At 41.4% G+C, this 18,771-nt stretch overlaps 1 long non-coding RNA gene across 1 annotated transcript; it reads left to right on the forward strand.

Moving 5' to 3' along the window:
* The first annotated feature begins 256 nt into the window (after positions 1-256).
* Positions 257-17,553, forward strand: LOC116056076. Its single transcript, XR_004106476.1, has 3 exons — positions 257-269; positions 1,046-1,047; positions 17,421-17,553. It is a non-coding gene; the product is annotated as an uncharacterized LOC116056076 (long non-coding RNA).
* Positions 17,554-18,771: the final 1,218 nt, after the last annotated feature.

The following is an 18,771-nucleotide window of genomic DNA, read 5'->3' on the forward strand; positions in this document are numbered from 1 at the left end:
ATGCTCCGAGCAATAAACTACAACACGTCTTCGTAGCGTCCATGTTGTTTCCACATTACAACTTGAAGCTTGAAGGTGGTGGTGATGGCGCAGTGCATATGACACATGCCTTTGGTGTGGGAGACCTGGGTTCAAATCCCACTGCGATACATCAACCAATGTGTCCCTGAGCAAGACACTTAACCCATAGTTGCTCCAGAGGCATGCGACATTTGACATAGCAATTGTAAGTCGCTTTGGATAAAAGCGTCAGCTAAATGGCATGTAATGTAATGTTGTAAAGCTCATGAACACACCCAAGTTGGAAAAACATCTTCCCAACTCTGGAATTGGTACCATCTGAGGTGTTAGGTTCGAATAATAAACAGAACCCAAATGCAGACAGACGCAGAGCCAGGAGTGTGAATTTAACAGCTTCTATTCAAAGTACTCAAATGTCAAGTCCAGGTTTCCAGGGTGGAGAACAGGTCAGGTGAATTTTGTGAAGGAGCGGGTCCGTCAGAGAGAGACAGTGGGCCGGCTAGTAGCGGGATGCAGTGGTGGTGGTGGTTCCGGTTCGGTGTATGGCAGGAGTGGAGCGGTAGCATAGGGCAGGTTCCAACGGCAGCTGGAGGTACAAGAAAAGGAATCAGGACAGGCAAACATACAAGTAGACTTAAACTGAGAGCGAGACTAACTGTGGCAGTAAGGTCTATGATCTGACGCAGAGTGGAGGAATGATGTATATGAAGCAGAGGTTGATTGTGGTAGATGAGAGGCAGCTGGAACCCTGACTCCCGCACACCAGACTCCACTCCTGCAATTAGGACAGACAGAGGGAGGGAGAGAGGAGAGAACAGAGAAGCTACCTAGGGGCAGCAGGCCTAACACGAGGAGCATTCAGTCAGTGCTCTCCGAGAGCCATTCTAGTTTTAATCAGTTTACAGCCCCAACAATCAGCGAGGTGTATGGGTGAAGTATTATTGGGAAATCAGAGGTTCTGGATGAGTCAAGTGGATCAGTCCTCCTCAGGAGACTATCACCCCCCCCCAAAAAATGCTCCCAGAAGTCTTTTGTTCATGCAGCAATTATGACTCATATTTACGTTTCTAGTGGTGTCTAGTTTTGAGGGATGCAAAGCAGGAAGTAAAGTGACAAAGTACATATGGTGGACGGGTCAAACAAATGCGTCCCATTTGAAAATAGCGTAACGGCCGCATTGGGTTCGACTCCGACCTGCGGCACTTTGCTGTATGTCATTCCCCCTCTCTCTCCCCTTTCATGTCTTCAGCTGCCCCATTAAATAAAGGCCTAAAATGACCAAAAATCTTTGAAGTAGTGTGATGTTAACCCAAACCACGATCTTTGTCTTAGTTTTTGTGCTTAAAGATAATCAAATTGCGACTATTTCATAACGTTAAATTCTCTGGTTTAGATATGACGTTGCATTTCCTGCCACCGCTAGGGGCGCTATTTTATGAAACGCTCCTGTGGGTCATATTAGAGGGTAGGAACAAACGACTCATATCGTCGTACGATTTGAAAAACTTGTCCTCAGCCACCAACATACCAGCAGAGGAATCAGTGAATGTGTGCCTCGGAAGAATCAGGATGCATTTCTTCTCCTCTCACTTTCACATTTCAGCAACGCAGCTCATTTCCCTCCCAAATTCCCACACCTTTATCAATCTCTCACTCGTAATGTTCAGTGCAGCCGGCCCATTCAGTCTCTCTCTCATTTTCAAACTTATTTCCTCCCAATTGCCGCCGTAATACCTTCATCAGCCTCCAAACACCCGTAATGGCTCCAGCAGATGGTGCGGCTGTCTGAGGATATTCAATCTCAATCTCAGGGGATTTGCTGAGATGAACTGGTTTATTGACCTGTTGTCACATCATTTCCATGAAAAACAGTCCTTTGGTTTTATGTACATATGAAAATATAACAAAAGGTTATCTGGGCTTAGCCACATACGAGAATAGGTAAATATAACTTTAGGAAATACAGTGTCATTAGTAAGTCAAATTTAGTAGACAAACATTAATAGGTTATTCATATTTATTTGTTATTTATTTACTGGGTAACTTTTTGCTGTTAGAAGTATTCTCCCCTGCTGCTCTTTGCAACAGTGTTGAAGTCATTGATCTTCCAGGTTTGCACAGATGTTTTTTATTAATTTATTTTGTCAGTTTAAAAAAGTAAAATGTACTACTTGCTTTTTAAATCCTAGGAATATGAGTCACAATAAAACATGTGTGGTGGTCTTTTCAGAGGCATCTTTAGATGTTGTGCAGATACAAAAACTAAAGCCATGTTTTGTTTTATATGTGCGACATGGGCTGCTTCCCAAGTCTCTTATTTGATATCTCCTCACTTGAAGCAGAAGTGGTTCTGGCCCTCCTCTGTGAAGGATTTCTCAAAGCTCTTATTCCTGCCCCGAGGACATAGGATGGAGGAGGGATCTCTGAAGAGCTATGAGCGAGGATGGAGGAGGGATCTCTGAGGAGCTATGAGCGAGGAAGGAGGAGGGATCTCTGAGGAACTATGAGCGAGGATGGAGGAGGGATCTCTGAGGAACTATGAGCGAGGATGGAGGAGGGATCTCTGAGGAACTATGAGCGAGGATACAGAGAGCAGCCTTTCCTGAAGCCGTGCAGCTGAAAGCCGTTGCTAACTCCGCCCATACAGCTGATGAATTCACATGACGCTTCAGAGGAAAGGACGTCTCACCCCTCTATAACACATTTCCTTGTTTCCTCTCTCCTTGCGTGATTTCCTTGCGTCTCTCCCGTGCTTTCTCAGTGGGACGCACTAAGATGCGAGGAAGGGAAGCAAGTGAAGGAAACATGGATGCAATTTAAGAACCTGAGATGTACCCAATGTGTGCACATGAATGCATATTGTTTCACCAGGGCCACGTTCAGCCCCGACAAAACATAGCAACCCGTTTTTTTTAAACTGAAACGGGGGTGCACCCTGTTGTGTGCACAAGTGCTCTGCCTTTTTATTACCACGGGTTTACAGACATGCCTCTGCTGATTGGGTATCACGTGACACAGCCAATAAACGAGAGACGCCAAAAACGGATTTGGGCTGGCAGTCTGAACAAGGCCAAAGTGAGCTTTGCTCTTGCACCACTTTAAGCTTGACACACAATATCTCTTGAATAAATAAAATAAAATGTATGGATCAATCCTTTTGATTTGAATGACCCTGGTCTTTTTTTCAAGCATCCCGCAGGACCAACATTACAACTTTACTATTTCTAATGATTTTGATGAAAAGCAAAGTCAGTATGTTTGTTCAGTCCAACACTTGGGTGTCAAATGGGTCAAACAAACATGACTTTTACTTGGGAGAGCAGGGTCCAGTCCCGTTTGAAAATAAAAGTAAACTTCAAGTTGTTTTTTACTCAAACGTCACGTTCAGCGGCACCAGCCAACTGCACTTCAGGAAGTGAAGTAACGTCTGATTTTAACCCAAACCACGATATTATTCTAAACTGTTTTTAGTGCCTAAACATAATCAAACTGCGACCATTTTACAACTTGAAAGACGTGTTCAAAATCGCGACCGTTACGTTCTCTGGTTTTGATATGAGGTTGCATTTCCTGCCGCTAGGGGCGCTAATTTATGAAACACTCCTGTGGGTCATATTAGAGGGTAGGAACAAACGACTCATACCGTCTTATGGTTTGGAGAACTTGTTGAGCCGTACTATCTCAGCCTGTTGGCTGCAGTCGAATTTCTGAATGGTTTGAAAGTGGGTAAAAAGATGTAAGAATGCACTTCCCCCTGCAGCCACGAGTTAAACTCTTAACTTCTCATCTCTCATGCTCTTTCCTCTTTGTGCTGAGGCAGGGAGTTTGAGTTTCCCCTCCGAGACATTTCTTCAGGCTATCAGACTGTGTAAACATCAGTCTGAGGTGATTAATTATACCAGGGAGGCAGAAAGGAATGAAAAAAAGGGAGATCATATAGATTGGAGCCCCATGTCTCCTTGACCTGGCTCTCCTGTGGTACCTGCTTGTCTTTACAATAGGAAAAGATATAAATATTTCAAGTCAAATAGAAAGCGGTATAAACTGAGCTTTCATCTTTTATTCATAAAAGCCAAGGGATTTAGATGCACATCCACCCGTCTTGATGCCTGCAGGGCCATATGCTCCCACAGTATATATGTTTGTGTGTTTGCGTGTGTGAAATTCTTCATCTAGATAAAGCCAGCCGATAAAAGATAATCTAAAGCCCTTGGTCGACTCTTTTCATCATTTTTCTAAATGCTGGCATCTTTTAAAAAGTCTGGTGACATTCTGTGCTGCTGCATGCAGGAGAGAAACATTGTTATGTTCTTATACTGTTCTTACACCTTTTTTTTGTATATGTGACTTCTCTTCACATTTCAAGTACTGTACTGTTGAAGTACAACTCTTTCCGGGAAGTCAAAATTAAGTTGTCCGAGTCTTTAATTAGATCAGTTCTCCCACACAGCTCCAGGATCAGTTGGTCTTTTTACTGTTATAATAGTCTCGCATTGCCAGACCTTCCTCCACAGCATTCTGGGATGGGAGAAAAACGTGCTCTGGTTTATTGGCATTTCTTTAAACCAAGCACAATCGTCTTGGGCGGTGCTAAGCACAGAGTGGAGCTACGGTGCCGCTGCAAAATAGCCTCAGGAAGGAACTTGTTTTGGTGGAACGTGTACGTTCAAAGGTTGTTTTAGTCGTTTTAGTTTGTCTGGATTTACCCTGCAGAGATCTGAGGAGCAGTTAACCATAGTCCTCAGAAATCCACCAGAGTTTAGAACGCCAACACAAAGAAAGAGGACGGTGACGGGACATCCGTACACATGTTCCACCAAAACAAGTTCCTTCCCGAGGCTATTTAGAGGCACCGTTATTTCGTCCAGGCTGACCACCGCCCAAGACGATTGTGATTGGTTTAAAGAAATGCCAATAAACCAGAGCACATTTTTCTCCCGTCCCAGAATGCTGTGTGGACTAGCCAGACCCTCCTCCGCAGCGCTGTTGAGGAAGGTCTGGCAATGCGAGACTATGCCGAACTTTAAGTTAAAAAAACTCACCGTTATTTTTATTTTCAAACGGGACTCAACAGAATACGCGTCAAAATAAATGTTTTCCCAAAGATGGTTTCTGTCATTTTAGGTAGATGTGTTCACGCTGATGTTTTTTTAAGTGTTCATTTTTCTCATCAGTTTGGTTTTCATTTGTTATTTGATGCTATAAAACGGGTTGAAACTCAATGATATACAGCCGCAATTTACTTTGATACTTTAAAACTACGATAATAAATCTCAACCATCGACTCGTGAAATGTTTAAAAAATGTTTTGGACAAAACTAACTCTGTTTTTTCTATAAACCTGCAGGATGTTCAGTGGGTTGCATTTATTGAAAAACCTCTTCACATCACTTCAGTTCATCCCAAGAGTCTCGTCTGCACTTTTCTGCCACTACTGTATAAAAAGCCCAGCAGGCAACTAATGCTGTCACTAACCATCCTACTTCCTCTGCATTCAGCTGGTGGCAAAATAAATCCCATGAGCTACTCCACTGTTTCGAAAGTTTGAAAACTGTCTTCATGTGATTTGAACCACCAGAAGGAAACATGCATACATTGAATTCATGAAAGAGTGTTAGGCTTAGTAGACTTAGTGAAAGCTGCTTTTGTCTGACCTGTCTGATATTCACCTGTAATCACTGAGCATGCACAAGTGATCCTCAAATGTTATATTTACTATTTAAGAGAGACATACCTAATAAAATGTTTGAGGCATTGTCTCTTTACAGCATACTTGCCGTCCTGGTTGTGATTCAATAGAATCAGTTAAGGCCGACCTTAAACCAAAACGACTTTTCTAGCGATTCCACTGTTGCAGACTAATTTCAGATCTGGCAATGAAATCGTGAAAGTCTTGCTAGAGTTGGGGTGCTCCCGTCATCTCTATCGTTTAGTGTGAGGTCATAAAACTCAGTCCCAGTCAGTCTTTTTCCCATCTTTATGTTCCGACAACATCAAATGTGTTTGACATTATCTTAAGTTTTAAGTCTTGGTAGTGAAGTTAAATCATGTGAACATTGTCAACAAACAATGAGTGCGCTCCCTCCAGCACCAACCAAGAAGCAGCAAACAGCTAGAGCCAGTGATGTTTATGACACCTAAGCTAAATGCTAAAGAGAGAAAGTTGCTGAATTTCAATCCTTCTGTGCGTCATCACGGGAGTTTTACCGGCGGATAAAAGCAGACCTCTGGCTACTGCCGCCATTCATCGGCATGTACAGCAGAACAGAAAATTGGCAAACTTTCCCTTAAGTTAACAGCTAATGCTAGCGGTAGCTAACTAGCTTGGTTACATTTGCAGTCTTGCAATGGGTGACCCTGCAAGATCCCCAGTCTTTACATATTATGACAGTCTTTAACATTAGATGTGAGATGATTGTCTTTAGATGTGAGATGGTTTTAAAGTGCTCATATTATGCTTTTTGGCTTTTCCCTTTCCTTTATTGTGTTATATATATTCTTTCTGCACGTAATAGATGTACAAAATGAAAAAGCCCAAAGTCCACCCCAAAAGGAGTTACCATCTCACACAGAAAACACTGTTCACAAACAGCTCCAAATAGCTCTATTGTAGTCCAGCCTTCCATGACAAGCGTGCATCATTTTGCGTCACTTTGTAACACACGTTATAATGCTCGCCTAGCTGCTAGTTTGGCGCGCCCTCAAAACAAGCTAGTTAGAGCAGAGGCCCGAAAAGTTCAGATAGTTGTATTGCCATGTCCAGGAAACAGTGCAGATTTAAAATGTTACGTATGAAAGACTAATTTGTTAACATTTAAATAACTAACCACTCTGAAACACCTTGCTCCAGTCTAGGTTGTATGACTGAGCCGAAGCCATTGTTACCGGCTGAAGCGGGTTTGTTAGTAGTCCTTACCTAGGCATGTGCGACTTCCAACAAAGATGGGATAGAAGTATGATGCCTCACTCGGTAGCTAAAATGGAGAGCTCAACACACAGGGTGAAACGAGGAGTTGCAGTAATGTGCAGTAAAACAAATATATGGTGTTTTTTGAAAGTTAAACAATATAAACCTATTCTGGTACAACCTCTAAATACAATTATGAACCTGAAAATGAGCATAATATGAGGTCTATAATATGGATTTAGCTTCATTTCAAGATTAGAAAACTTCTATCAAGAAACAGCTTAATCATCCACCAAAACAAATTCCTTCCCGAGACTTTTTTTGCAGAGGCACCATTGCTGCGTCCAGGCCTTAGCGCTGCCCAAAACGATTGTGATCGATTTAAAGAAATGCCAATAAACCTTTTTTTTCCAATCCTGGAATGCTAGGACTAGCAAGGTGTGGACTAGCCAGACCCTCCGCAGCACGAGACTACTCGCTGGAAACAACAGCTGTGGGGACGTCGTTTTATGGCTTGCGTACCTTGTGCTGGAAACACGGCGGATACCATAAACCTTGCTTAATAGTCCAGTCATTTTATGAAAACAGGTTGAACAAATTGCAACAGAAGCAAACTCAACTGATTTTGTATCCTCAATATGTCCTGAGTAAGGAAAAAAAAGCCCCGAAGAATCCCATTAGGGGAAAGTTTCAAAAAAGACCCAAATATAGCCTATTCATACGCCTATTCATTCTTTTTCTCACGTGAATAGGGTAAACATTTTAACCTTTAGATATCACCATGAAAATTACTGAGTTGATTACTTACATCAAGACAAACAAAAAATGTATTACAAGTTTTTTGAAATTGTTAAATCATGATCGATTGGGAAACAGTGAAACTAATATAAAAGCCAACTGACCTGCTGCCAGGGTTTGATGTTCCACAGATTACAGATGATCTAAGGTCTTATTGATGACATCCAGCAGGATTTAAATAACACTCGTCATGGTATGAAGAGGCTTGAACTTCAAGGAATAACTAAAAGTTTTAGATGAGATGTGTGGAAGGAGCCGAGCTAAGGAATATCTCTTATCTTCAGATAAAAACTTGACAGAATTGGTTATTGATTCTGGTGGGGGTTACAATGAGAAAATAGAAATTAAATAGAAAACATGATTCCTCTCTTTAGAAGAATGATACAAGGATCAACAGACAGAGAAAGATAAGAAGAGGCATAGATGAGAGAGGGAGAGATGTGAGAGTTTAACAGAGTGAATGGGATAAATACTCCATCAAACTTCTTATTCTCTCCAGAGACTTCTGACTATGAAACAATGTGCATTATAAATATGTTCCATTGTGCTTTTCACTTCAGGGAAGATAGCAAAATATTGATATTTTATATCTAGCATTGTGGAGCTCATAATTTCAATGCATTCAACTATGACAAAAAAAAACTCGTGAACATAGACGTTCAGTTGCTAGCTCAGAGATTATCGGCTAGGGTGTATAGCTGCATACACGGCACTCCTTTTCTTCTCTGCTTCTCTTCACAGTCGTCAGATTCATCTACCAACCATTATAGAACTGGCTCAGGTTTGCCTTGCACCAGCTCCTAATTATGCTGTTATGGTTTTAGACTACCAGGCGACTTCCTTCCTTTGACACACTGAGCTCCTCTCTCTTTCCATCTGTGTGCATCCATGTGCCAGAAACGCTTGTTACTAACCTAGCTCTGGGGAGCTTATTCCCCACAGTTGTTATGTTTTTTTTCGACCAGCAATTTTCCTTGGATTAGGGTGGCACTTAAATCATGGTTGCAGCTGTCGCCGTGGTCCTGCTCCGCGCCCTGCTATGCCCTGCAGTGCCCTGCTAAGCCCTGCTACGTCCTGCTACGCCCTGTAATGCCCTGCAGTGCCCTACTACACCATGAACTACTACAACTACTATTGTGACTATTATTACCACTGTTCATCACACCCCCAACCGGCACCGTCAGACACCGCCTACCAAGAGTCTGGGTCTGTCTGAGGTTTCTCCCTAAAAGGAAGTTTTCCTCACCACCCGAGGTTTCTCCCTAAAAGTAAGTTTTTCCTCGCCACTGTTGCACTAACTGCTTGGGGGAATTACTAGAATTGTTGGGTCTTTGTAAATTATAGAGTGTGGTCTAGACATACTCTATCTGTAAAGTATCTTGAGATAACTCTTGTTATGATTTGATATTATAAATAAAATTGAATTGAAATTACTGATTTTGCAGTGACATGCACTATATCCATGTCACATTCTCATTGGGGGCTGAGCCCCATTAAAGGCTGGATCTTAGATTCGCCCCTGGGTGGGGGGGGGGGACTGATTTTAGGATGTGGGAATGATTGAACCCATAATAATTTGATTGGTGCAACTTTGCACATATTTGTATTATTGTAAATTAGGTGTGAATGTGTTTGTAAAAATGTACAGTCTGATGTTTTGTACTTCATTTATTGAATATTTATTGTTCTATCTACCTGCCCAGGGACAGAAGGGTGGGGTGGAGGGGGGGGGGGGGGGCACGACCTGGTGCAACGCATCTCCCCTTGTTCTTATAAAAAGGTTAATGTTTAATTGTGCATTGTCCCTGTTTAAATAAAATTACATTACATCTGAAATGACTCAAACCAATACCTGTTAAATCACTCTATAAACCTTTGGTATGCTTGATATGAAAATGAGTACCAATATATAAAGTAAGCTGGTGTTGTAATGGGATAAAACACGCAATAACATCAATGAGGTTTTTTAAGTGAAATGGTGACTGAAATCAGCTGGTCAGCTCCGACTGCAGACAGGCAGTATTCGGCGAGCCAGACAGAGAGCAGGGAAGGAAGTAGAGCAGTGTATGTCTCTAGAGTTTAGCAGTGTCAGACAGCACAGTGGGAGTCTTCACAGTCTTCCCTTTATTACTTTTCGTCTGCTGCTCTGAAAAGCTTCTCCATCATTGGCTCAGATAGAGTCCAAGAGCTCTACACAACAGCAAGCGTCTTTGCTCAGGGGACTCAGAAGGGAGGGTGTTTGTGGTTTAATCTCTTACAAGCAATAGACTATTAGAATATTTGTTGTCCAGTCTATTTGCAATCTGCTTTAGCCTTTGACCGCCTCAGGGACATTACACATTCAATTCACTGGGTATGGTTTCTAGTGTGCAGTGCATGATTTGAAAACAGTAAAAAGAAGAAATACTGAAAATGTATTTTTAATCAGTTACATTTGCATTAGAAATTCTGTAATATGTTGTAAATCAACATACTGTATTAGCAAGGGCGTAACCTGGGTTCAACATTGGGGGGTGTTGAGATCTCCAACTATCTAGGTAGGTCCCGGGACATGCATGCATGTATTAAAAAAACGACAAAAACATCTTAAAAAATTGTCAATAAAAACCCTCAAAAAAGCGAGAAAAACCTTTAAAATATTCTCAAAAACAGACTTTGAAAAAAATACTGAAAAATGTTGGAAAAAACTGTCAAAAGAATTTCGAAAAAGGCGGAAAAAAACATTAAAAAAATTGCAAAGAAAAAAAAGCATCAAATTTCGGAAAAAGCGACAAAAACATTGAAAACTCGACAAAAACCATAAAACGGAACAAAAACTTTGAATAAAAACCCAGTTTTGATTATTGTGGGGGTTGTAACCTCCCTACCCCCCCCATATATTATGCCTATGTACAGAAGTATCTCCTCTTCATTCTTTTTCGCTGTGACTGTCCTCCCTGAAAAACGCTCCCAGACGTCGTTTGTATAAGCAGCAATTACGAGCTATGTTTACATTTCTAGTGGCGACGGCCTCTAATGGCCGTAGTAGGTATGATGGGAGAAAAGCAGGAAGTGAAGTGAGGAAGGATAAGAGCGCCACATTTCCACATAAGGAGGTAAGTTGGGGTGCTGGATGGGTCAAACAAACACACAGAACTTTCAGCTATGACATTGAGGTTTTAGTCCGTCATGTGCGAAACCGGAAGTGAAGTAACGTCTGATTTTAACCCAAACAACGACCTTTTTCTAAATGTAACTAAGTAGTTTTGGTGCCTAATCATAACCAAACTGTGACCATTTTACAATGTGAAAGTCATGTTTAAAAGTGCAACCTTTACGTTCTCCAGTTTAGGTATGAGGACGTGTTTCCTAATTCCTGCCACCGCTAGGGGCGCTATTTAATAAAGCTCCTGTGGGTCGTTTTAGAGGGTAGGAACAAATGACGTACAGTATGTCGTATGGTTTGGAGCAGGGGTCTTCATTGTTTTTTTAAGCTGAGGGCCCCTTAACTGAAAGGGAGACAGAGCAGGGATCCCCTACTACATACAGTATATTGTATACAATTAAGTTGCATATTAAACTGGGTCTACAATAATGTGTAGGGCAGCCCAAAGCCTTTATACCTTTTTTTGCGTAGAATACCAAGCTATTAAAATAATAATTTTTGGCATAATTTTATAAATCATCTGTATTTGTGTGTGCTATCTTAGTGACTACCTTACCTATAGGCCAGTAAGCCTATCATCAGTGGGGATTTATATTTGCTAATATGTTGGAATTATGTTTCCTTTTTTGAAAAAAACTTTCAAAAATTAAAAATAATTTGGTGGTCCCATGCAGTGATTCTGAGGACCACCAAGGGGTGACGGACCACCTTTTGAAGATATCTCGTTTAGAGGACTTGTTGGTTTTGTCCTATGTACAGTGTCTGCGCCCCTACCCTCTCTGCCTTTAGGCAAACAATCACAAAATACAAACTCATGTTTAACCTCGCCCACAAACGCATGTTACTCTCAGTGGTGTCAGGCAGAGGCTGGGAAGGTGGTTAATGCTATCCAAATGAAGGGAGGCTGTTGAATATGTATGGCTGTAAGGCAGTGTACGAGTGTGCTGGCCTGTCAGCCTGCTTTCCTCATTAGCACTGACTGAAACAGAAGTGCTAGCTCTGCGCAGTGCATAGTCAGCCTCAGTCTGTCCAACTCCAAAACTCTATCCATTCTGATAGAACCTTTTTGCTCCCTAAACTTTCAACTTCTGACTGTTTTAAGAAGCAAAATCCCACATTGAAACTTTTCCTCTCCTGTGCGAAACTTTGTGCAGAAGTGAACAGTGTCGCCAGTATTTCCGACACTTAAACAGAGACAGAGAAAACTTTGCAGTCAGGGTTGATGTGGGAGAAAGTGCGGTGAGCTTTTAGTCATCCTCTGTCAGCAGTTTCTGCTTTAAAACCAAGCAGCAAGCGTGGGTTCAATGAGCTATCTGCTCACACAAATATGGAATCTCAATGACACAAATATCACAGCTTTCGACTGGAAGAACTGTGCAGTGTGCAGAGGGAGAAAAGTTGTTCAACCTTCTGCAGCTTTCCTGCACCGTTCTTTAAACACACACTGCCAATTTTGTGAAATGATTGGTGGATTTTGGATGAAGCAAACACAATCTAAACACATTAGCACCTAAATTGGTGTAGTGCTGGCTGACTCATTAGATTTAGACACTTAATTTAATTAGTTGGTATTACTGCAACATTTGTAATCACATTAAGTTATTTTTTTTTTCAATAATTCATTCCTAAAAACCTTATTTGTTTTACTAAAAGTGAAAAAAACTGCAAGCGCAGCATGCATCTTTCAAACCCTTTCCATTAGAAATCAACTCATTTCACATACTGGGACCTACATTATTTATCATTGACAATAACAATGTAGAGAGACATTTTCACAGTGCCAAAATATTTCTTTTAAATGGATGGTACAGTTATTAACTGTTGCACTTGTCAATCTGGTTTAATTTTTGTAAAATAATCTTGTAATCCCCATTTTTACTTTACCTTATGCAGAATGTGGCGCTCTTATACTTTGTCACTTCACTTCCTTGTTCACTCTCGCGATAATTACTACAGCAACTAGAGGTTGCCGCCCAACAAGAAACGTAACTGTCGATCGTAATGAGCTGCTTGCATAATCAATTAATATTGTTGTTTTGTGAGTGAGGGTTTTATATTAAGGAGCATTCAATGTGTCATTATTTTATATTTGACATTAAATTAGTTTGGGATGTCTTTGTAATGACAAGTTGACATTAACCAGGATGACATTACCAGAGGATGTCTTTGTCATCTTGTCATGTCACTGTCATGTCACTTTGATTAATGTCAAGTTGTCATAATCAAGACAACCCAAACAATGTCAACTTGTCATGACAAAAACCGAATGACACTTAATGACAGAAGTCATAAACTTTTATGACTTGTTTACAAAATTTATGACACGTTCATGACAGTGTCATGTCATAGTTATGACAGTGTCATGTCACGATTATGTCGATACCTTCAGGTAAAGTGTTACCGAATTTTTTTACGTAAAAAACAGCGATCAACATTCTCTGGTTTACTTTTGGATATGAGGTTGTATTTCCGCCACCACTAGGGGCGCTAATTTATTACACGCTCCTGTTGGTTGTATTAGAGGGGAGGAACAAATGCTCTGGATGTTATATGCCGCTGCATATCAGCTGATGAGTTCCGCACACAGCTATTTCTTAGTCCATATACTTTTTACCCTTAGTATTGCTTTTATTTTCATGCAGTTCTTTTGAATGACACATTTTTCATGGAGAGAATAGATTGTTATAATCAGTACAGACGTCTCCTTCAGCCATATCGCTACTTCCTTAAACACATTAAAGCAATCTGTAGTCTATCAGGGTTTTACAAAATGCTTCAGCATAATATTTTTTACATATCAAAGATGATAAGACGTAATCGCGGGGGGGCGGCCAGACCACGGACCTGCTGGGGCCCCAGCACGGAGGGAGGGGGAAATTTAGATGGCTTCATCTGTATGGTAGTATTGTTTACAGAACTTACTGGGCCACATGTGGCCTAAAAAACATATCTTGCTTTAAAAAATAGTGCCATGTTATCCCACCACATTCCCCAAAATGATGCTATCAACAGTGAACTCCCCAGACAGCAACGCAATTTCCAAGATAACCGAGAAGACTGAAAGCATCGTCAGCAATGGCGCTGCAGTATTTGTCTAAAGAAAGTGAATGAAAAGTTTGGTGACACACAAAATTTAAAGCTATCTTTCACACGAAGCACACGCTTATTTGAATGCAAAGACATTTGTCAGCTGCTCATGGTACAGCGATCTGGTAATTTGGTACTCAATCACAATTTGAGTGCAGGACTGTAAAGGGCTCCTGAGGCGGCGCAGTGGTGGCAAACGTCCGCCTTCATGCATGTATGCTGCATTGGTAATAGAGACAAATATTTATGCAGACTAAGAACCAGGGGTGAATCTAGGATCAGACCTTTAGGGGGGCTCAGCCCCCTAATGAGAATGTGACACGAATACAGTGCCTTGAAAAAGTGTTAACCACCCTCCCCCCCTTGCTAAATCAGTAATTTCATTAGCCAATAATCTCTGAGCTAGCTACTGAAAAACGTCAGCTAACGTTTTTTGACACTATGATGGAACTAAACCTGACACCTGACCAATTTGACACAATGTTCTAACATTCAGCAATTTTAGTTGCTTACATTTCAAACCTGTTTCAAGCCCTTTAAACCTTTAATTGTCTGTCCTCAAGTTTGCAAACTCTAACTGGAAGCACTAAAATTTATTAAATTCTTTTTATTATTATTTATGAGCCCCCCTAAAAAGGGTCTAAAATCGCCAATGCTAAGAACACACGTCTGCTGTCTTAACTCACAATATGTGACTTCCAACTGCAGAGAGCAAATGGTGCTTCTGCACTTGTACCTTTTTTTTGCACATGTTTGGCTAATTATGTTTTGCTCATTCTGCATAATTGAGGTTCTTGTAACTCTAACGTAAATTACTGTTTTTGTTAACTTTGCATCTTCATTACTTGTCATATGTGCCTAATGAGGCTGCTCATTGGATTATTTTAATGTAATGTCCTTTAGCAGTTAGTTCTCAGAGAGGGAAAACTTGCAGGTGTACTCGATCTAATTGAGATCTGTTTCTTTCTACTTCCTTTTTCTGTCCGCATGTCTGACTGCCTGTCCGTCTGTCTATATATCTCTTGGAAACACATCAGATATCTTTTAATATCCTGGCTTGAGTTTTCATTGAAAACCATAACCCTAACCCTAACTGCAGTTCAAACCCAACAAGTCCTCCAAACCATACGACGATATGCGTTGCTACCTCTAATATGACAGGAGCGTTTCATAAAATAGCGCCCCTAGCAGGGGCAGAAATCCATCCTCATATCTAAACCAGAGAACTTAACGCCCACGATTTTAAACACGTCTTTAGAATGGGACAATTGGTCCAAATATGAGAGAAAGAAATAGAAGTGAAATATTGCTCATGTGAAAGGTGATTTCTACTAATAGCAGCAAAACTATATTGGAACAGGTTTATAGTTTCTTATGGAATCATCCGTGTAACACACAGTGTGTGATTTATTTAGGTTTTTATCCAATTGATTTTCCTGGAAGGTTTCTATAATGGCTTGTGCTCAAAAATAGAAAAATAAAAATCCCAAATTAACTATTTTTTGTGTAGCCGTCATTTCCTATCTCAGGGACTGCAGGTTTGCTGCAGGGTCTCGCAGGACTCGTTGGTGGACACGTGGGCTACCGCTGTCCTCTGGCTGTCTATTCGAATGAGTTGAATGTGAAATGATTCCTTAAGTGATGCTGACTGTTGCACCTCGCTCATATCTTATCCATGCAAACAGATGCTCGTTAGCCACAGGGGGATTTTGTTTCAACAAAAACAACATGAGGACGAGCAACGTGAGGCGGGAGCTGGAAAAATCATTCCGCCTTAAAAAAAAAAAAACCCAGTGGAAACGTGCACACAATTGGACACAAAAACCATATCAAACCCTCTTTGGTGGAGGTTCAGCGTCCCGAGTGCTTTACAGTAGTGTCATTACGCTGTAAGCATTTTTCAACACGGCTGGAGCCAGTGGCCATGCAGGCTTTAACCTTCATACTACACAGCACCGTGATGTGTAACATGAAGCGTGTAGGACAGTGAAGACAGGGAACATTTTTTGCGATGCCTTTTCTCTCTCTAGCTCTGTGTAATATGGAGCTTTTCACATCTTTAGGCAGACAAGAGAACCATCTGGGAATCCATGATGCATTATTCTTTTAGCAACATGCACAGGTAAAAAGGGAATGTTTTACTTTTGGCTCATCATCTCTTTTTATAACAAGAAAACATGGTACGTGTCAAATTAGGAACACGTAGATACCTTCATGTATACAATATAATTGTATACATGAAGGTAGGATTATAAACAAAGAAACCTGATTGGATCGTAATGGCTGATTTCCAAAATGGTGAAGAGTTTGTAAGAAACATGTAAGTGCATTTTCTATGTTGCCATCAAGACATCATTATATTTCACCTGCTTTTAAAATTAATTGCTACTCTAATTATTTTATCCCTTCTGCAATTTGACTTTTAAATGGATAAAATCTATTTTTTGATTATTATTTATCTACTCTCTAGGGTGTAGGCCTATATCTAGGCCTGTGTGCTGTTATGTATGTGTGTGTTGTCTGTAGCTGCTCTTAACTAATTGCCCCTTGTGGGATTAATAAAGTTGTTGAATTGAAAAACTGGTCATGGGCAGACAGTACGTTATCGTGTAGCACTCAAATTTTTAAGAGTCAAACCTTTATGATTTTATTATGCTCAATTCAACATATTGTGGGTGCCCGGATAGCTCAGTTGGTAGAGCGGGCGCCCATATATAGAGGTTTACTCCTCGATGCAGCGGGCCCGGGTTCGACTCCGACCTGTGGCCCTTTGCTGCATGTCATTCACCCTCTCTCTCCCCTTTCATGTCTTCAGCTGTCCTATAAAAATAAAGGCTGAAAATGCCCCAAAAAAAAAACCTGTACGTACAACATATCAACATATTGTTGTTGGTCAAACAAACACAGGACTTTCACCTACTGTATAAGACTGGGGTTTGTGTCCCTTTACTAACTTTGTGGAACAAATGGAACTAAGTCATGTTCTGCATCACATGCTTAACCCTTGTGTTGTCTTCCCTTCAACCTTGAAAAAAACGCTTTTTTTCCCGACGTTTTTGACGCCTTTTTTTCACAGTTTGTTTTTGCTTTTTCCAACGTTTTAAGTCAACACAAGGGTTAAAGGCTCTGACACACCAACCCGATGGCCTACCGTCGGCAGAAAAGGCAGTCGGACTGATCAGTCAGCTCCCCGAGGTCAAAGAAATGCCTCGGAACACACCGAAGTGACGCCGACTTGAGCGTACGTTCTGCGCGTGCGCGAGACATAACAGCAGGCGGCGCTAATCTGTATTGTCGTCCAAAAAATGAAATCCGGAAATGATGGAACATCTCTCTTGACCTAGTAAACACCGGTAAACAAAGCATGCTGTCGTCAGTCATTGTTTTCATTGTGTTGATAGTAGTCAAGAAGGATCGTTGTTGTCATTACTCGCTGAACGAAAGAAAATACCATAGCTATAGGAAGATACTGGCATTGTCAGCTCCGGTTTTCTCGTGCACTGATTCGCTAGTCAAGGGCTAGCACTCCACCAATCAGATTGGTCATTGAGTCCAACTGCCCACTGGCCGATTCAACATGTCAATCGGCAGACTCGAGTCACCGACCTCGCCAGACTGTCAGACGGCCGGTAAACGGGTTAGTGTGTCAGCACCTTAATGGTAAGTAAAGTAACGAATCTACAGCTTTGAACCCAAACGGCTAAAAATCCAGACAACTACAAAAATCGGACTGAAGGATTAATAATAATACAAAATTAGAGTAATTCAAACTATAAACTGAAAAATGTTTATAAAACTTCCAGACAACAAAGAGAACTGACTAAAAAGCCTACCAGCATGACTATGCTATTTGAAGACAAATACAAACTACTCAGACAGCTTACTAAACCTGATCAGGACCTAGGAGAAGAAAACTGTCAAACCACCCACCGCCTCATGCCAAGGCCGACTAGGTGTTTGGGCATTTCAACACATTCTCCCTCCCATCCTGTCAAAAAACGACGCTTGGTCAGGTGCCTTTGGCGTTTGTTATCAACGGAAAAAGTCTCCTTTAGCGTCATTTTTAGATGCGCTTGGTCCGGACTTTTGGCGTCACTATTTGACGCTCTTGGTCAGGACTCTTAGCGTCACTTTCTAACACTCTTGGGACTCGCGTCTAGCCCTTTGGTGTCATTTAGACGCACTTGGCCGAGACTCTTGACGTCACTTTCTGACGCTCTGAGTCAGGACGTACGTTTAACTGACATGCGGCACAAGAACGGGACAGTTAGGTTTAGGAAAATATGGTGGGTAGGGTTACAAAATGTACGTTTCAGTAGTCTATATCCTTGACATTCCACATCCGGGATTGCTCCGTTGCCGACAGAAATTCCGCCGGATTTCACTCATTTAGGCCAGATATCTGTTGCCTTGGTCTTCCTTTGTGTTGGCATTTTAAACTCTGGCCGATTTCTGAGGACTATGGTTAACCTTTTCTCAGATCTCTGCAGGGTAAATCCAGACAGCTAGCTAGACTATCTGTCCAATCTGAGTTTTCTCTCGCACGACTAAAACAACCTTTGAACGTACACATGTTCCACCAAAACAAGTTCGTTTTTTCTCCCATCCCGGAATGCTGTGTCGACTCGCCAGACCCTCCCCCGCAGCGCTGCGGTGGAGGAAGGTCTGGCAAAGCGAGAGTCCTGTTTCAGTGACACGAACGGGAAAAGAACACGGACCCTGGTCTCCTGGGTGAAAGTCCTGTATTGCTTGACCATCCACCACCCCAACCAACCTCCTTACTTAGATTTTTTGGTCTTTCATACTACTGGCT

The sequence above is a fragment of the Sander lucioperca genome, chromosome 13 (genome assembly GCF_008315115.2).
Source record: "Sander lucioperca isolate FBNREF2018 chromosome 13, SLUC_FBN_1.2, whole genome shotgun sequence".
NCBI classification, from domain to species: Eukaryota; Metazoa; Chordata; class Actinopteri; order Perciformes; family Percidae; genus Sander; species Sander lucioperca.